Source organism: Neocloeon triangulifer, unplaced genomic scaffold (genome assembly GCF_031216515.1).
Source record: "Neocloeon triangulifer isolate White Clay Creek 2 clone unplaced genomic scaffold, ASM3121651v1 ptg000014l, whole genome shotgun sequence".
Taxonomy (NCBI): Eukaryota; Metazoa; Arthropoda; class Insecta; order Ephemeroptera; family Baetidae; genus Neocloeon; species Neocloeon triangulifer.
Window position 1 is genome coordinate 21,973,841 of NW_026775556.1, and position 15,305 is coordinate 21,989,145.

At 34.6% G+C, this 15,305-nt stretch overlaps 1 protein-coding gene across 1 annotated transcript in view; it reads left to right on the top strand.

Moving 5' to 3' along the window:
• The first annotated feature begins 1,848 nt into the window (after positions 1-1,848).
• LOC132201006 (connectin-like) overlaps positions 1,849-15,305 on the top strand; it is a 154,058-nt gene continuing 140,601 nt past the window's right edge. Inside the window, exon 1 of the mRNA XM_059626859.1 lies at positions 1,849-1,981. The gene's annotated coding sequence lies outside the window, so the exon portion shown is untranslated. The remainder of the gene's footprint in view (positions 1,982-15,305) is intronic.

Sequence of the window (15,305 nt, forward strand, 5' to 3'; positions counted from 1 at the left end):
GAAGGCTTCCACCTCCAGCGGAAGGCTTCCACCTCCAGCGTAAGGCTTCCACCTCCAGCGTAAGGCTTCCACCTCCAGCGTAAGGTTTCCACCTCCAGCGTATGTAAGGCTTCCACCTCCAGCGTAAGGCTTCCACCTCCAGCGTAAGGCTTCCACCTCCAGCGTAAGGCTTCCACCTCCAGCGTAAGGCTTCCACCTCCAGCGTAAGGCTTCCACCTCCAGCGTAAGGCTTTACACCCCAGGCTTAAACCTTACAAACCAGGCGTAAGGACTTAACCGCCTCGGGCGTGAGATACACTCCAGACGTTCGCTTGTTGAAAAAAGCGATAAATTTTACACTGATTTACATCATTTGGGTTTTTTTTCTTCTTGACAAACTTTGTAACATCCATAAATAACTGACAAATCTTAAGATCGATCTGCACAGAATACCTTCTAGTAAGCAAATTAATAATACTTCATTATCCACCTAATTAATTAATTTGTGTACCATCATAATGTGCGCAAGATAATGTCCTCATGGACAACTTTTTGAGGTTATATAATCCATAGGGGCGTTACTCGATATCTGGAGTTTAAGTCGGTGGAAGGTAGCCATGTCTACGACAAATCCGGCAGAATCTTAAAAGTCTCTGTGTCCTCTTTTTTTAAGTCTTTTTAATCTCTGTATGATTGTTTAAAATGTTAATTGAAAATATGCACTTTGTTCTTTATTGAATTGAAAACTCTTATTGTACATGCATTAATTATCAAAATCAAACACCACATATATAAACTATGTTGAATTTCAGTGGCAGTCAATGGATTGAAGGAAACCAAAGCCGAGAAACCAAAATTTGCCCCTGGACCTGAGGGAATGTTTTGAAGACATCCTTCATCCAGGCGGGCAAACCTGCCATCATCGCAAGCGGCCCTGGAAAGATTTTCACCCTGGCCAAGATCAGTCAGTGCATGACCTTCTCAGGTAGGATTTCTAAACAAATTCTATTTTTTACTAAGGTGACCAAGTTTTGCCGCTGACACCCCATACAATTTTTGGACTTGGTATCAAATTGCACTCTTAAAATTCTCAGTGTAGGACCCCCTGTTTTCTTGTAGGCTGCAGTTTTACAATTAATTTTGATTGCAAACTGTTGTTGCAAACGTTTGCCGTCAGGAATAAGCTGCAATCAAATGCACATAGTTTTTTTTTTTTTTTTTTTAATTGAAACTAAATGCCACTTTATAAATAATATTATTGATACACAGTTTGAGTGAGGGTGCAAAAATCACTGGCCGCAGAAAGTGATTAAAATGGATCTGTCTGGTGTTTTTAGATGGATCCTATAAACTCAACCAGACAAAACTATAGCAATTTTATAGGCCTTTTTAATAGCATATTTCTTTAAGAAAAAAAATAAGCACGAAGAAATGAAAGAAATATATTTTTCTGTTAAATTAAATACTTCAGGCCACCCATGTGACTGATATTCAAATGAAGCCTTTCCCAGCCTTTCCATTAATTGATTAATTAAAACGGAGTAACAGGACAATGAAAAATGGTCCTTCTCCGTTCAAATCTTACGCAACGTTTGCACCGGGCTCTCTGAGAATCGCGTTTTTTTGTTTGTTATTTTTTAATTGGCATATTTTCTCTTCTGGAAATTTTTCTCTGAATAAATATGCGATAATCCTTATCATTGAACTTGCAGTATTTTCCACTAACACGGAAAAGCGCGGAGTGCTGCAGGCCGCAGTTAGATGGCTCTAGCGTGAGCGACCCAGCAACTGGAATTGCTCTCCCTCGCGCCGTCGGGGAAAACTACGAGGACGGAGCGTGGAGAGGCGGCAAAAGAAGAGACCGGCGGCCCCGAGATGAGCCTGACATTCGCACAGTCCGTTCTCGCCGGGCCGCACTCGCCGTGTAGCTCCTCGATCTCGCACGTTGTTCTCGACTCGCGCGCGCACCGGCTCCGGATTACCTCGAAGTTCCGACCAACAGGTAGGAAATGAAGTAGATTTTTAATTATCCTCGTTAATAGAAATATAAGATATTTGTTTGAATTAATTTAATTGCAAGTGCTGTATTATATTAATGGAAATCTTATTCCTCCAGATTGAAATTTAAATTTGTAATCTATTCTCTTCAATTGAAATGATTGGGTTTGCATTTGAACCTCACCAGACATGCAGACTGAAATAAGTCTCAAATTATATTTAAAATCGTGGATTTGAAAGTCAAACGATGGACTTTTATCTCGAGTGCGCGTGATCTGAAATCGTTCGACCAATTGAGCTACTTAAGAAGACCGATTGAAAATTAATACAATGTGACCTCTTCCTTGATAGGTCAAATCAGACGGTACTCGACCTTGTCAACAGAAAAACTATTCTAGCAAAATGAAGAAATATAAAGAATAGTGTAACAATAGAAATATAAATCTAGAAAAGTCTATACAGACTACAATATTATAACAAAATCGTCAAAAACGTTTTTACGCAAATCAAATGAAAGTCTATTTAGTATCAGTTAAATTGACGGATGTAGGTCATTATTTGGTCTATATCGGAGTCATTTGATTTTAATATCGGAAGTTTTTTGTTATCAGTTTTGTAGCAGACTTTACAATCAAGGGCTCATTGTGTTTGATTTTCATTCAGCTTTGCTTCGATGGTATTCTTCGGTCGTTTTATGTTGATTGAAATAATTTTTAAGTTAACCATGATTTTTTTTATAATACAATACATTATACATTATTTAATATTTCCTATAATGTTGTTGATAAGTTGAAGACAAAAATAATGATTGTTTTCAGCTAATTTTAACTATTTATTTTTGAAGTAGCCTAAATCGTAATCCAATTAATTCTTTCACTTCTACTTCACTTATTGTCATAAATATACCACACCCTTTTATTCTCGGAACTCGCCGGACTCGTCATCTCATTATTAACAATTTGACCTCAAACAACATCATCAATTTTTGCGAACTGCCAAGAAACTAACACGGTGATGTGCGGTCATATCCTGAGATTATATATTTTTTCCATCAGTGAGTCACAAAGAGTGAAAGAAAAATAATCAATCTTTCTTATTCGGCCAAACCCAAAAAATAACTGGCCCATTCAATTTACGTGCGCAGTGCGTTGGCGCGCTTTCGTCGTCGGGGAACAAGACCATTAATTATCATTTCATATGATTAACGTGAGCTTCCCTCCTTGGACTGGAAAAATCCGAGGGGAAATTTAATTCATGCATGCGTGCCACGGACGATTTTTTCCTCTGCTTTTCGGTCAGCTTTCGGAATATAAGAAGATGGCGTGGGCGGAAAGTTAATTAAAATGCGGCAGATTAAGTGGAATTTTTTGACATTTCAGCAGGTGATGTACTATATAGTATTTAGGTGTACTCTTTGCACACACGCATCTTATTATATGCATCAAAGCAAGTCGCGTGACTCATTATTGTATCAACACGCAGTCGGCGGCGTTTCCTGAAAGCGAGCACAATTTTACGAGAGCCGGAATCGCGTGTTGCGGCCGCCGCCCGAGAGGCAGTGATTGAACGGTGATGAGCGACTTTCGGACAAAATTAATTACGCTCCGGGCATTGGTCTCTCGCCACAACCTTCACAAATTGGATTGTAGAGCGATAGAAATACACAGATTTAAATAATATATTTTAATACAATAATAAAAAATAATTAGTAACTTTAATTTTACAGCATTAAAAATTCATGATTTGTTTTTATTTTTAATTCATTTTTCTATTTTGTACAATATATTTATTTTATTCTTTAATTATTAAATTATTTTTCTAATTAACTATATCGTTTAACAACAAACAAATTTTTTAAACTACGAACTATCGCATATTTTAAATAATATTTGTTTACTTTTTTAATTATTAAATTGCTCAGATTAAGTCGTCGAAATTTGAATTGTTCAATAAATTGCACTGTTTTTTCCCAGCTACATTTAACGTGATCAATTTAAATTATACCACGATATTGTGGAAATGGTAGATGGCTTAATATAAGAAGCTGAGTATTTAGTCTGAGATATACAATAGCATTTAATTACAAAATGGTTCTGTTTGGGCTTTATCATAACAATAGGCTTCATATAAGTTTGTTTTTAGAATATTTCGAGTCAAAATTAAAGAGAGCTTGAAAAGTAAGCCGCTTTTTAAATGATTTTTGCGAACATAGTCAATTGTTTGATGGGGAATGTGGATCAGAAATGAAAACTTTTTAGTGCCGTACTTTAAATTTTTGGTGTTGGAATATATTAAATTTTTCACTAATATAAGGGAATTGTTTTTACTTTTTCATACATTTATGACAAATCATAACGTACTATTTTATGTGTAAATCTATAGAATATAGAAAAAGAAAGTCTAAATAGCAGACAATTTAGTCTTTTTTCCGCGTTAGTTTTAATTGAAAGAAATTGTCAGTTTCAATCAAATTTAAAAGAGTGCAGCTGGAATTCACTTGATTCGCGAAGAAAATGGTCTGCAACCGAGGCTAAGAAGAAGTTTTCGGGAAAATTAAATTGCGCAAGAGTATAAAAAAGTTGCGAAAAATGCGTCGACGTCAATTACCTTTGGCGGCGGGAGCACATGTTACAGACACGTCGGAAGTTATTACCCCGCAGTACTTTTGTGCGGCGCAAAATAATAATAAAATTACGTGCTCCGTGCTGGAAATGAGGTGAACGTGTATGTCTTGTATCGCGCACGGCCTTTTACTTATTATACCTCCACGTTGCAGACAGGAAATTTTTCTTTCTTGCCCGCTAACGAATCGTTTTCATGCCAAGCCGCAATTTGGACGAAGCATCCACTTGCCCATTCATTCATGCGGCTAATATTTATTTTCATCAGTGAGATGTCAACTCGCTTTTATAAATTGCAACGCGTGCTTCGCGGTTTCGGCTGCGCTCGTCGTAAACAAACTGTCGCGCCGCTTTCGTGCCGCGGAATGTCCGCCAAAAGTTGTCAACTCGCGTCGGAATGTGCAAATTTCACGAGGAATGCAAAGCGTCTCAGGTGAAAAATTTGCGAGCTAAAATTATTTTCTGGGAAACTATCAAAAAATTTCAAAAATAATTTAATTTGAAAAGCAAAAAAAAAAAAATGCAGATTATGCAAGTATTATGGTTAAATTTATAAGTAAAGAGAATAATTCATTCTACAAAAATTTTAATATGAGAGAGTTCATGATTTTATTATCCAATATAAATCTAACTTTTGGTGGTATTTCCATTTGCATTTGGTATTCAAAAGGACTAGAAATTTTGATGAGTCTGATCAGTTGTTTTACATTGCAATAAATTTTTAATTTTAATTGATTTGCATCTTAGTGTGCAAAACAATTTTACTTTTATCTTTCTAATTCCTCCCCCTCCTAATTTACTTCTTTTTACGTTATACTTATTTTGTTATATTTATGAAAAACCCATTTTTCTGTGATATATTTATTATTTATTTGATAAAGTTGTAGAAACGAATTCACTTAATTCTGAATTTCCACCCCGAATTTTTCTCCATTTAAGAACAAAAAGGTCAAAAAGGTCATTCCATGTTCACACTGCGCCCTTTAGCTCTTGTTGCAAATTAGTCGGAAAGCTGCCTCGCGGGCCTCCCGAGATAAGTTTCTCGTGGCGCCAGCTTGTTAAAATATTTCTCGATCCTTTAGCCGCTTGCGAGGCGCGCGATTATTAGCACAAAAGTGCTAAAAAGCTTGTCGAAACAAACTTTAACGAGCGCGCCACAAAACTCTCTGAGACTAGAGAAAAAGAGGAGATTGACGGATGCCCAGATAGACAGCGCTGCATGACGTCAACTCTTTGCTTATTTAGTCGCGAATTACGTATGTGTGGAAGTGCGATCTGCCGTTGACAAGTTGCTAAGTTCGCTCAGAACAAGTTGGTTTTACGCCGGCAGCCCACTTAAGATTGAAAATAAAGTTGATCTTAAAATGTAAATAAGAGAGATGGCAGCTGCTCAATGTTTTAAGGAAAGTTGATGATTGCGATTTTTGGCAACAAGTTTTCAAGATTTTGGCAAAAAGCTTAAAGCTTGCAAATAACTTTTAAGTTTTAAAGAAAATCAATACCAAGGCGATGAGAATTATTAGTAAATTGTAATTATATATTGTAAATTTATTTGGGGTCGAATTGTCAAATATATATTCAATTAATTTTGAGTTACAAATACTCAAGTCAGGTTCATATTTTGCTGATTTGCTCGTTTTTCGAAGGGTGAGGGGTCAAAATCACTACGCCTAAACCGGCTAGGAATTTCAGTTAGATTTTTTTTAGATGGTCGAAGAATACATCATACGTTTTTTTTGCGAAATATTGAGATCAAATTAATTAAAAAATATGGCCAAAGAGTTTGTTTTGCTTAAAATAAAAAAAATTTATTTTGTTCCCCAAAATTTGATTTTAGTATATCAGCGTTTTTATAGAGATGTCTGTATAGCCCGTAAACAAGTAGACTATAATTCTCATTGGGAGGAAAATTATAACAATTGTTTGATTAAAAAATGTACTAAATATCTCAGCATTTTCGGCCCAAGCCTTAAAGAAAAAAAATGTAAAATCATTCAAATTTTATAAACCCAATAAAAATGCCACAAATAATTAGGGGCGATAGATTTCTCCAAATGTCATGAACCAACCCCAGATCCCCCTTTAAGTTTGTATATTTTTTTTCCAATGAAGGTTTTTAACTGTTTAGAATCTCAACAAAATTGCAGATAGAGCCATCAAATAAAATGAAATATGTGCGAAAAGGGGGTGAGAAAGCGTAAAAATACACACGTCAATGAGCATTTACGGAAGCGAATGCTGCAGGTAGACGGAAAAAAGCAGCGATTTCTCACGCCGGCTAGAGCAGAGATGATCCCTATCCAGTCACACAATCGCATTATATTATTTTATACATTTAACTCGGCGAGATCGAGACTATACTGGCTGCAACATCTGCTGTTGCCGGACCGAAAGCGCGCGCGTGAGTATGTACAGAGCCAGCTGGGAAATAAATTTCCAGCTATCTCTGCCTGCAAGCTTGAATGAATGCGTACTCGTCCAGAACGGCATCGCGTCCGTGTAACGAGCGCCCATCTAATGTTATGAATTCAAAGGAGCCCGACCCCATTATATACACACAAATATACACGGGCAGAAACACACAATGCAAGCGACCCCTGGTAATGGATAAAAATATAAATGTGCCCAAACATTGCAATTTATCATCGATTGAGGTTATCGAGATGAGTGCATTAATGCCGATGCGAGAGGAGAGGTCAAGAGAGAAAAGATCATGCGTTTCTTTGCGAGTGATTTCTGATAAATGCGAGAGCGACGTTCGGCCGTTCCGCCTGTCACTTCGCCTTTTCTGTCTTTTCCACCCGAATATGGATTTGTGCACTTTTGTTTCTGCTTTTGTGCATGCACGTCGTCCCGTAATGGATTTCACGCAGTAATGGATTTATTCAATGATAAATTCGCTCTTTCACCGCTGCTGGTGGTGCAGCGTTTTTCACCCCAAAGATTTTTCATTTCCCGCCGCCACGTGAGAGGAAAGGAGATTTTTTGTGGCACGCGCCGCACCGAAAAAGTGCCGAGCGATTTGTGAATGTATGATGGATTCGCTCGTTGCAACAGATGCATTTGAAAAGTAATTTCTCAAATTTCACCAAATATATTTCACACTCGAGCATTCATGTTATTAAAAATTCTCCCTAGCTGTCAAAAATTGCTGATATATCAATTTTTTTCTCAATTATGTTATATTTATCTATCTAAACTAAAGAAAGAAATGCCGAAAGTGAACTGCCTTTGCAAATTTAAAATATTTTGAAATATATCTGGACATTTCCTCAAATTCCTTTATGGAATTAAGTAAAAAGCTAAAAATCGTAGTCACTTTGTCTAATTTGAAACAGTATACAATAATTCGATTTAAAATGTTACAGGAAACATGTGTTTTGATTCCACCTAGGTACTTTTTACAAACGGAAGCAAAAAGTCCGTCTAAATTAATTGTTTCTATTTTTACTTTTGCAATTTAGAAATTTCATTATTCTGACTTGTAATAGTTCATGTAAAAAAATTAATGAAAACCGATTTATTTATCTGTTGATTCTCCATTCATATGATGAAATTTAAAAACCTAAGTTTTACATGACAAAAATTATTTATTTACTGCATTCATAACTGTCAAGTGAGTTAAAATTTAAAATGCAAAATTATTGAAAATCATGAATATTGAATTGAGAATCCCCAAAATCAAAATTATGGCTCAGGGCTATAGCATTACAAAATAAAAATTACGATATTTGGTACAAAGGAAATTAGCATAGAGTAAATTTTAATTAAAAAAATTGATTAAAAAAACTCACAATTACTCGATAAAAAATCACAATGGATTGTAAAAAAGTGAATTCAGCTGGTAAATTAAATTAAATTCCACACACAACGCGTTTTATTCCAAAATAATTTCCATGATTAAATAATAAAAATTCGTCATGAACCAACGAGTTCACATTTCGACCCAAAGCAAATATTGCCAAATGAAATGAAAAACAAATGTGTGCCGTTTGCATTAATCTACATTATTTCCATTGAATTGGACAGTATTTATTTAAGCCGCGGATGTTTTTCCCGGCAGTTTTGTGCTTTTTGCAAAATCAAAATTGCGCGAATGTTAGGCAAAGTCAGTTATGTGTGAAAATAATGCATGGAAAAAAACCATTAAAAGTCAAATCAGCTGCCTGAGATGAGTTGTTACACGCACCATTTAAACCAATCATTTCAAAACCGCGGTTGAAAAACACCATGACCTCTGAAAATTCGTTCATGTGTGGCTGAATTGATGTTTGTGCAGAAAAATTTAGCAGTTAGCTTTGATGATTTTATGAATGAAAAGTCAAAAGTCAATGGTTTTTGGAAGCAAAAATAAGATTTTTATCATGGTTTTCAGCGCAAAACGACGTTTTTTCACAATCAATAAAGTTAAACTATTTTTTCATCAAAGGATATGAAAGAAATCTTTTAAAAATTTCCAAGATATTGTCCAAAACCAATAAGTTTTTGCTAAATTTCTCATCAATTTAATGATAAAATCAAACCCTTATGAATATAATTGATCCATCTTTTGAATTTTTCTTTCTCCAGAAAATCTTGAGTAAAATTTCCTTTTTTTGAGTGAATTTTTGACTATTTCATGACTCAAACACAGCAACCAACATCACTTAGGTACAACGGCTAATTAGCATACGTGTGCATACAGTATGGTTTATGGTTACAGCTCACGCAAAAAATTGTAGACTTCCTCCTACGCAGCTTGCATGTTATTTTTTTCTGAAGATTGTGGCGTTTGCCGCAGCAGAGATGGTAATCGCCTTAATATAGTTTTAAAGTACAAAGCCGCGCGGTGTAATAATGAAATAATTTTGTTATTTACGAGCCGAAAGTGGCATAATTATAGCGTGTAAGTAGTTTTAGGCCGATGGGGAATATTTGAATGCGTCGCCCGATAAAGTCGCGAGTTTGGGAAAATTGTGGTCGTTTTGCGTGTTGCTTCGGCCGCGATTTTACGACTCTTATAAAAAAGACTCGAGGGTGTTTCGGGATTCAAACGGTGCTTGAAAATCGGACTCAGAAGCATAAAAAGCGGCGGCGGCCCAAATTACACAAATTGCCGCGATTGTAATCAGCATCAATTTGTAAAGCTTCAAAAAAAGTCTAAATATAGAACTGTACAGCACATAACTTATTGATTATAAAAATATAGTTTATGTTGCACAAATCTTCTCACTGTTAAATATTTATTTCTATGTCAGTAAAGATTTAAAGTTTTAACAAATTTGTTTATGTACAATTCGTAAAATTTAAACATAATTTAAAAATGCACGGATGAGAAAAAATTGAATTATATTTTGCGAATCCTTAATATAGTTTTATTTATGTATTTATTATTTTTTTATGGAAAATTTGATATTTCTGTTTTTTTTTTTTTTGTTAACAAATCTTTTTAATACTAAGAGTTGTGTTTTAAAATATTGAAATGCTTCTGAACAATTACTTTTCACTATAAACCACCATAAAAGAACATTAGTTTGGTTTAAATAATTATTTTTCAATCTAAAAGATACAAAAATCCAATAAAATGCTATTTTTTTTCTCATAATGCAGCTCTCCAATGAGAATGGACTATTCTAAAATTCCATTATAAATGTCATTGCAGCCGCAGTATATAAAAAAAATATGCTTTTGTAACTAAAATCAATTCAAAAATGAAAAATTATAAGATTTAAATTTATTAAAAATAAATTTAATATTATTTAGCTTTTAAACATTTTTTCATAAATTTTCCTGCACGCAATTAAAATGATTAATTAATTCTTTTTATTAATTATTAATGGCATAAATTATTTAAAATTGTAATCAGGTAAATTTTAAAATAACTGCTCTACGCTTAATAAGTTTCATTCAAATCCAAACAGATTTATTCCTCTCTGATACAAATCCAGTAGACATTTGAATGTCTTTATTCGGGAAGAAATCGATTTGAAACCACCCCCAGCTTTACCCGAGTTATCTCGCATGGCGGGAGAAACGACGAGAGTTAAGCTGCGTGTGTATGTGCATACTTAATAATAGCCCCGGCTGAAATTAATTAGCCCCTCAAATTGTTTCTGTCAGTCAAAACGCGAAAGTTGGTTCGGTACGTCTCTCGTTTTGCATAGAGTGGCGGCGCACGCATGCATGCGCTAATTGCAAATCTTGCTGTGACTGACTGCGCATATAGACTTAAGCCCGTCGACAATGCCTGTTTTCTCTGGCGAGTTAATCAGCCAGCCCGACCGACCGAGAGAGACTCTTCTTATAGCCCGACTGACTCAAGGCTCGAAAGGTCAAGACGCTCCATGCCAGGCGCTAATTTCGGCCTAATGTTATAGTTAATTTATATATAGGAGTGTTGAACTTACAGATTGTACCCCCAATTACGAGAAGATGTCATCAAAGGACGCTGTGCTGCCTTTAATTTTGAATTCCTTTGACAAGCAAACTCGCAGGCAATTTTCCAATTTCGCAAGCACTAATGAAGAATCAAAGTCAAGAATCTGAGATTGAATGGTTTTTTTCTTCAATTATTAGAAACAGTTCAGATCAAATTCTGATGAACATTTGAAAGGCGGAAAGTTCAGCAAATTATATAGAAATCTCTAGGAGTTGTCTAGAGTAAAATAAAGCAAATTATTCAACATAATTTCACACCGTAAAGGAAATATTAATTATAAATAGAAAAAGACGAGAATGCGAAATAATTTTCTATTATGCACCCGTGTTATTTTGGATTGGTTTTATTTTGAAAATGTTTCTATTTCTAGACCCTTTCTTTGCTGAGCTCTCAGGTAGATTGTAACGTCAATTTTTAGTCTTCGATATATTTTTTAAAGTCCAAAGACAAAGAATCTTAAGATGTTCTGGGAAATAGTGGCGAACCTTCAAATTCCAATGGAATTTTTAATAAAAATTTTCGTTCTTACTTTTGTGTGATGACGTGAAATTTTCTTCGCAAAAAAAACTCAATTCTGTCATTTTAAGATGTTGCAATTGTAGATTAAAGCGAATTTGGAAGAAGGACCAAATCAGACCAGTTTTTCAATAGCTAGAAAATATCAAATATCACACCAAATGTTATAAAACATCAAGAATAAATTTCATGCCACCAAAAAAATCACAAATGCAATTAAAATTAAGTTGCCAAAGTCAAGAGCGCATAAAATTGTCTGGTTGCTTATTTGCTTTTGACTGACTATTGTGATTTGAATTCCAATTAGGTCTTGTTCCATTGCATTATTCAAAGCTCGTTGAGTTAATTTTGAACGAGAACTTCGGTCTGCGACGAAAGTTTCTCGCCACAACAATTCATTTCGCTTCTTTGCCACACTAAACTTTGCCTGCCAGAGTTGGGTTCATGACGCGAATGCGGCTTCTAATGCCTCGCACACACGCTCGCGCCAAGACTGTCACAACCAGCACATGCATATTTCAATTAGGCGCACTCACGAATTTGTTCTTAATGAATGACTTGCAAAATATAGATTTAATACATCTGATAAGAAATTCTATCTCGATTTTAAAAGAATAGATTTTGTGTTTTGTTCAACAACAATATTTTTATTGAAATTGTTGATTGTGAGCCATTTGATTTTTTTTTATTAACTCCAAAAGTTAATTCGGACAAAATATTGGGAATTGCATCGTTCTGAATAAACTATTTGAAAATATAAAATAAATAGTTAATTTTTTCAGTTTAATTAGTTTCTTGTCTCCTTATAAAACTTTCTTAAATTTTAGAAGAAAAAATACAGTAAAAATTTGTCATTTTTTTTAAGTTGGAAAAAAAGCTCCATTAAAAAAAGATTATTTTTTCAAAGCAACTTTTCCTTGAATTTTATTTTTCTAATATTTGAGCCTATGAAGTTGCCTTTGTTTGTAAAAACCTATTTTTACTAGTCTATATAAACTTTTACAGAGAGATAAGGCGCTTATATGTATGTTGTCGTTATAAACGTGACATCACTCGATTCATTCATCATTGCGGTCGGCGCTCGTTTCTCGAGGATATTGTTAAAGGAAAAAAAATACTCACTGTGTTTGTTTGGACGCGTGACGCAATTATTTGAGGCACTTCTTCTCTTTCTGATGTGTACTCTTGAAATATTCAAAAAGTCCGCCTGCTTTTTTTTTCGGAGCCAGAGAGACGTTGCTAAAATATTCCGTCTGCTCATTTCTCACCTGCGAAATGAACATCAGCATTTTTATTAAGAGTGTGCGCCATGTTTGTCACTTCTCTGCTTTTTGTACGCGTTTTTAATGAATGCCTGCGGCGTCCCAACGAGAAAATTTTTATATCATGTCGACAAAATATCATACGGACATATATTTTTAGCAGTTATTTATTCTGCCACTGACAAACTTTGACGAATGTTTTGTAGCTTTTTGGCTTTTATAGGTTTCCAATTTTGTGAATATACCGCGCCGGTTTTAATGATTGGAGTTTTGCGGTGGGGCACAAAGGCACACGCAGAAACCGCAAAGATGATACCGCGAGCAGGGAGCTGCTTTGTGCGGGTGCAGCACAATGGCCTTTGACGGGGCGAAACTCATTTCGTATCAATCCCTTTCATGAGAATATTTAGTAATGAAAATTTCCAAACAACAAATTTCTCTGCGTTAATTATTTCAATTTGATTAAAAATGGCTGTTGAAGATGAATGAAATATCTACAAAATATAAAATTAAATTAGAAACACACGCAAAGTAGCATCAATTTGGAGAAAACAATTAACAATTTAAAGAGTTTATAAAAATCTTGACTATGTTTAAAATTAACCCTAATCAAAGAAAAGATTTATTAATTTCTGTAATTTTTTTATTTTTATTAAATAGTTAATAATCAATTTTTCATATATATTTATTATAAAATATATTTAGTTTTTATTTTTTTAAATGGGAAATAGACTCGGCAGTAACAATTGTTGCTATTATATACTGCTTATTTTAATGTAACTAAAATAAAAATAAACAAACACTTCTGATACGTTGATATCACAATCATGAAGTAATTTAAGTAAATTAACTTAGTCATCATTTGCAGCTTTTATTTATTTCATTTATGAAGGTTATAAAAATTTATCTCAAATTGGAAATATCAATTAAATGAAAATCATTAATGACAGTTCTCACATTAATCCCAACTAAGATTGAAGCTGTTAAACTTTCAGTGTTTTTATTTGGATGATTTTGCTTTCAAACAAATTGTTTTTATTATAGTCAAGTCATAGTTTAACAAAATGTAAATCCGACATGTTGCTCTATATTAAAACAATTATTTCCCCTCTCGGCGACAATTGCCGGCTCATTAGCATGACAATAGCGAGTCGATTGACACTCGGATAGAAACAGACACAAAGAGCACTTTTCACTTTTTCACCCCCGGCCGCGCGCGCGAGAGTGAAAAAAGCTGCTTGAACTCTTTTGCTGCTCCTCCTCCTCCGTCGTATTTTTTTTCCATATCAGACAATATCTCGAGGTAAAAAACACACAATAAAAGAGGCCTGCGGTGTTATCCGCCCAAACAATTTGAATTTCAAATGTTCTCTGCTCTGCTCTCTCGGATTCCATTCACTCTCCCCGGCTTGACAGCAATATGCGCCAAAGCGTGTGTGCGTTATTAAAGTGGAGCAGCACCTTTTTTCGCGGCCGACCGGCTGGGGAATTTGCGCCGGCCCTAATGGAAATATTATTCAATTGCCGCCGCGTGCTATTATAATAATCAAATTTGCCTGGCCGGCAGCCACGCGGTGTGCGCGATGAATAAAAAAGCTTATCACCTGCTGCAGTGTATGAAGTTTTGTGTGCGGAATTCCAAATGAAATTGCGCCGCAACACCTTCATCACGCGCCGGCCAATACATTTTGGATAAGATCTAGAAGATTGCCAGAGGAAAGTTTGCAGACCAACTTTACAGAAAGGCGTTGCGTGAGTGATGCGTGTTCTTCACCTGGAGTTCTGGCGAGTTTTATCTATGGGATAGAATTAATTTCAAAACTTTGAGTACGCATGCATAATTTAAATTTTCCAGCTGCGCTTTTTCTGAAGGTGTTTATTTTCTTTTTTGGTATTCAAGGTGAAATATTTCTTCTCTATTTCCCATTTTACATTCGTTTTGACGATGAATTTTTGTGGATTTTTTCATTCTGATTCAAAATTTGTGGTAACAATAATGATTTTTCTATAATTCAAACATTTTCACGTTTTCGCGAAAAAAGACTTGTTGACTCATTAAACGCTTCATGAACTTGCTTTTAAATAAATATTTTATATCAAAAGTTTTGGAAAAGCTCAATTAATAAAGGTATATAAATTCCTTCTTATCAGTATAATTTGTTAATAAAAATAATTCCTTCTGTGTACTGAAGCAACTTGAAAATATTATGTTATTTTTAAAGCGTTTGAACATTAGAGACTTTGGTATTTTATTATTAATTCCATATATTTGCAAAAAATCTCAGTCATTGCGATTTAATTTTTATTAAATTTGATTTTGTTTCAATGGTTATTAATTTATCACCGGGCATTCTCTGCCCAAATACATAATTCATAAATTCAATTTATTATTAAAAGCATAGTCATTACGGTGAAAAAATTAATTCCCTTCATTCGTGTGTTTTTTCAGAGTATCCAACAGAATTTTACATTATTTCTCTGCATATATAATTTCGCACACGCAAGCAAAAC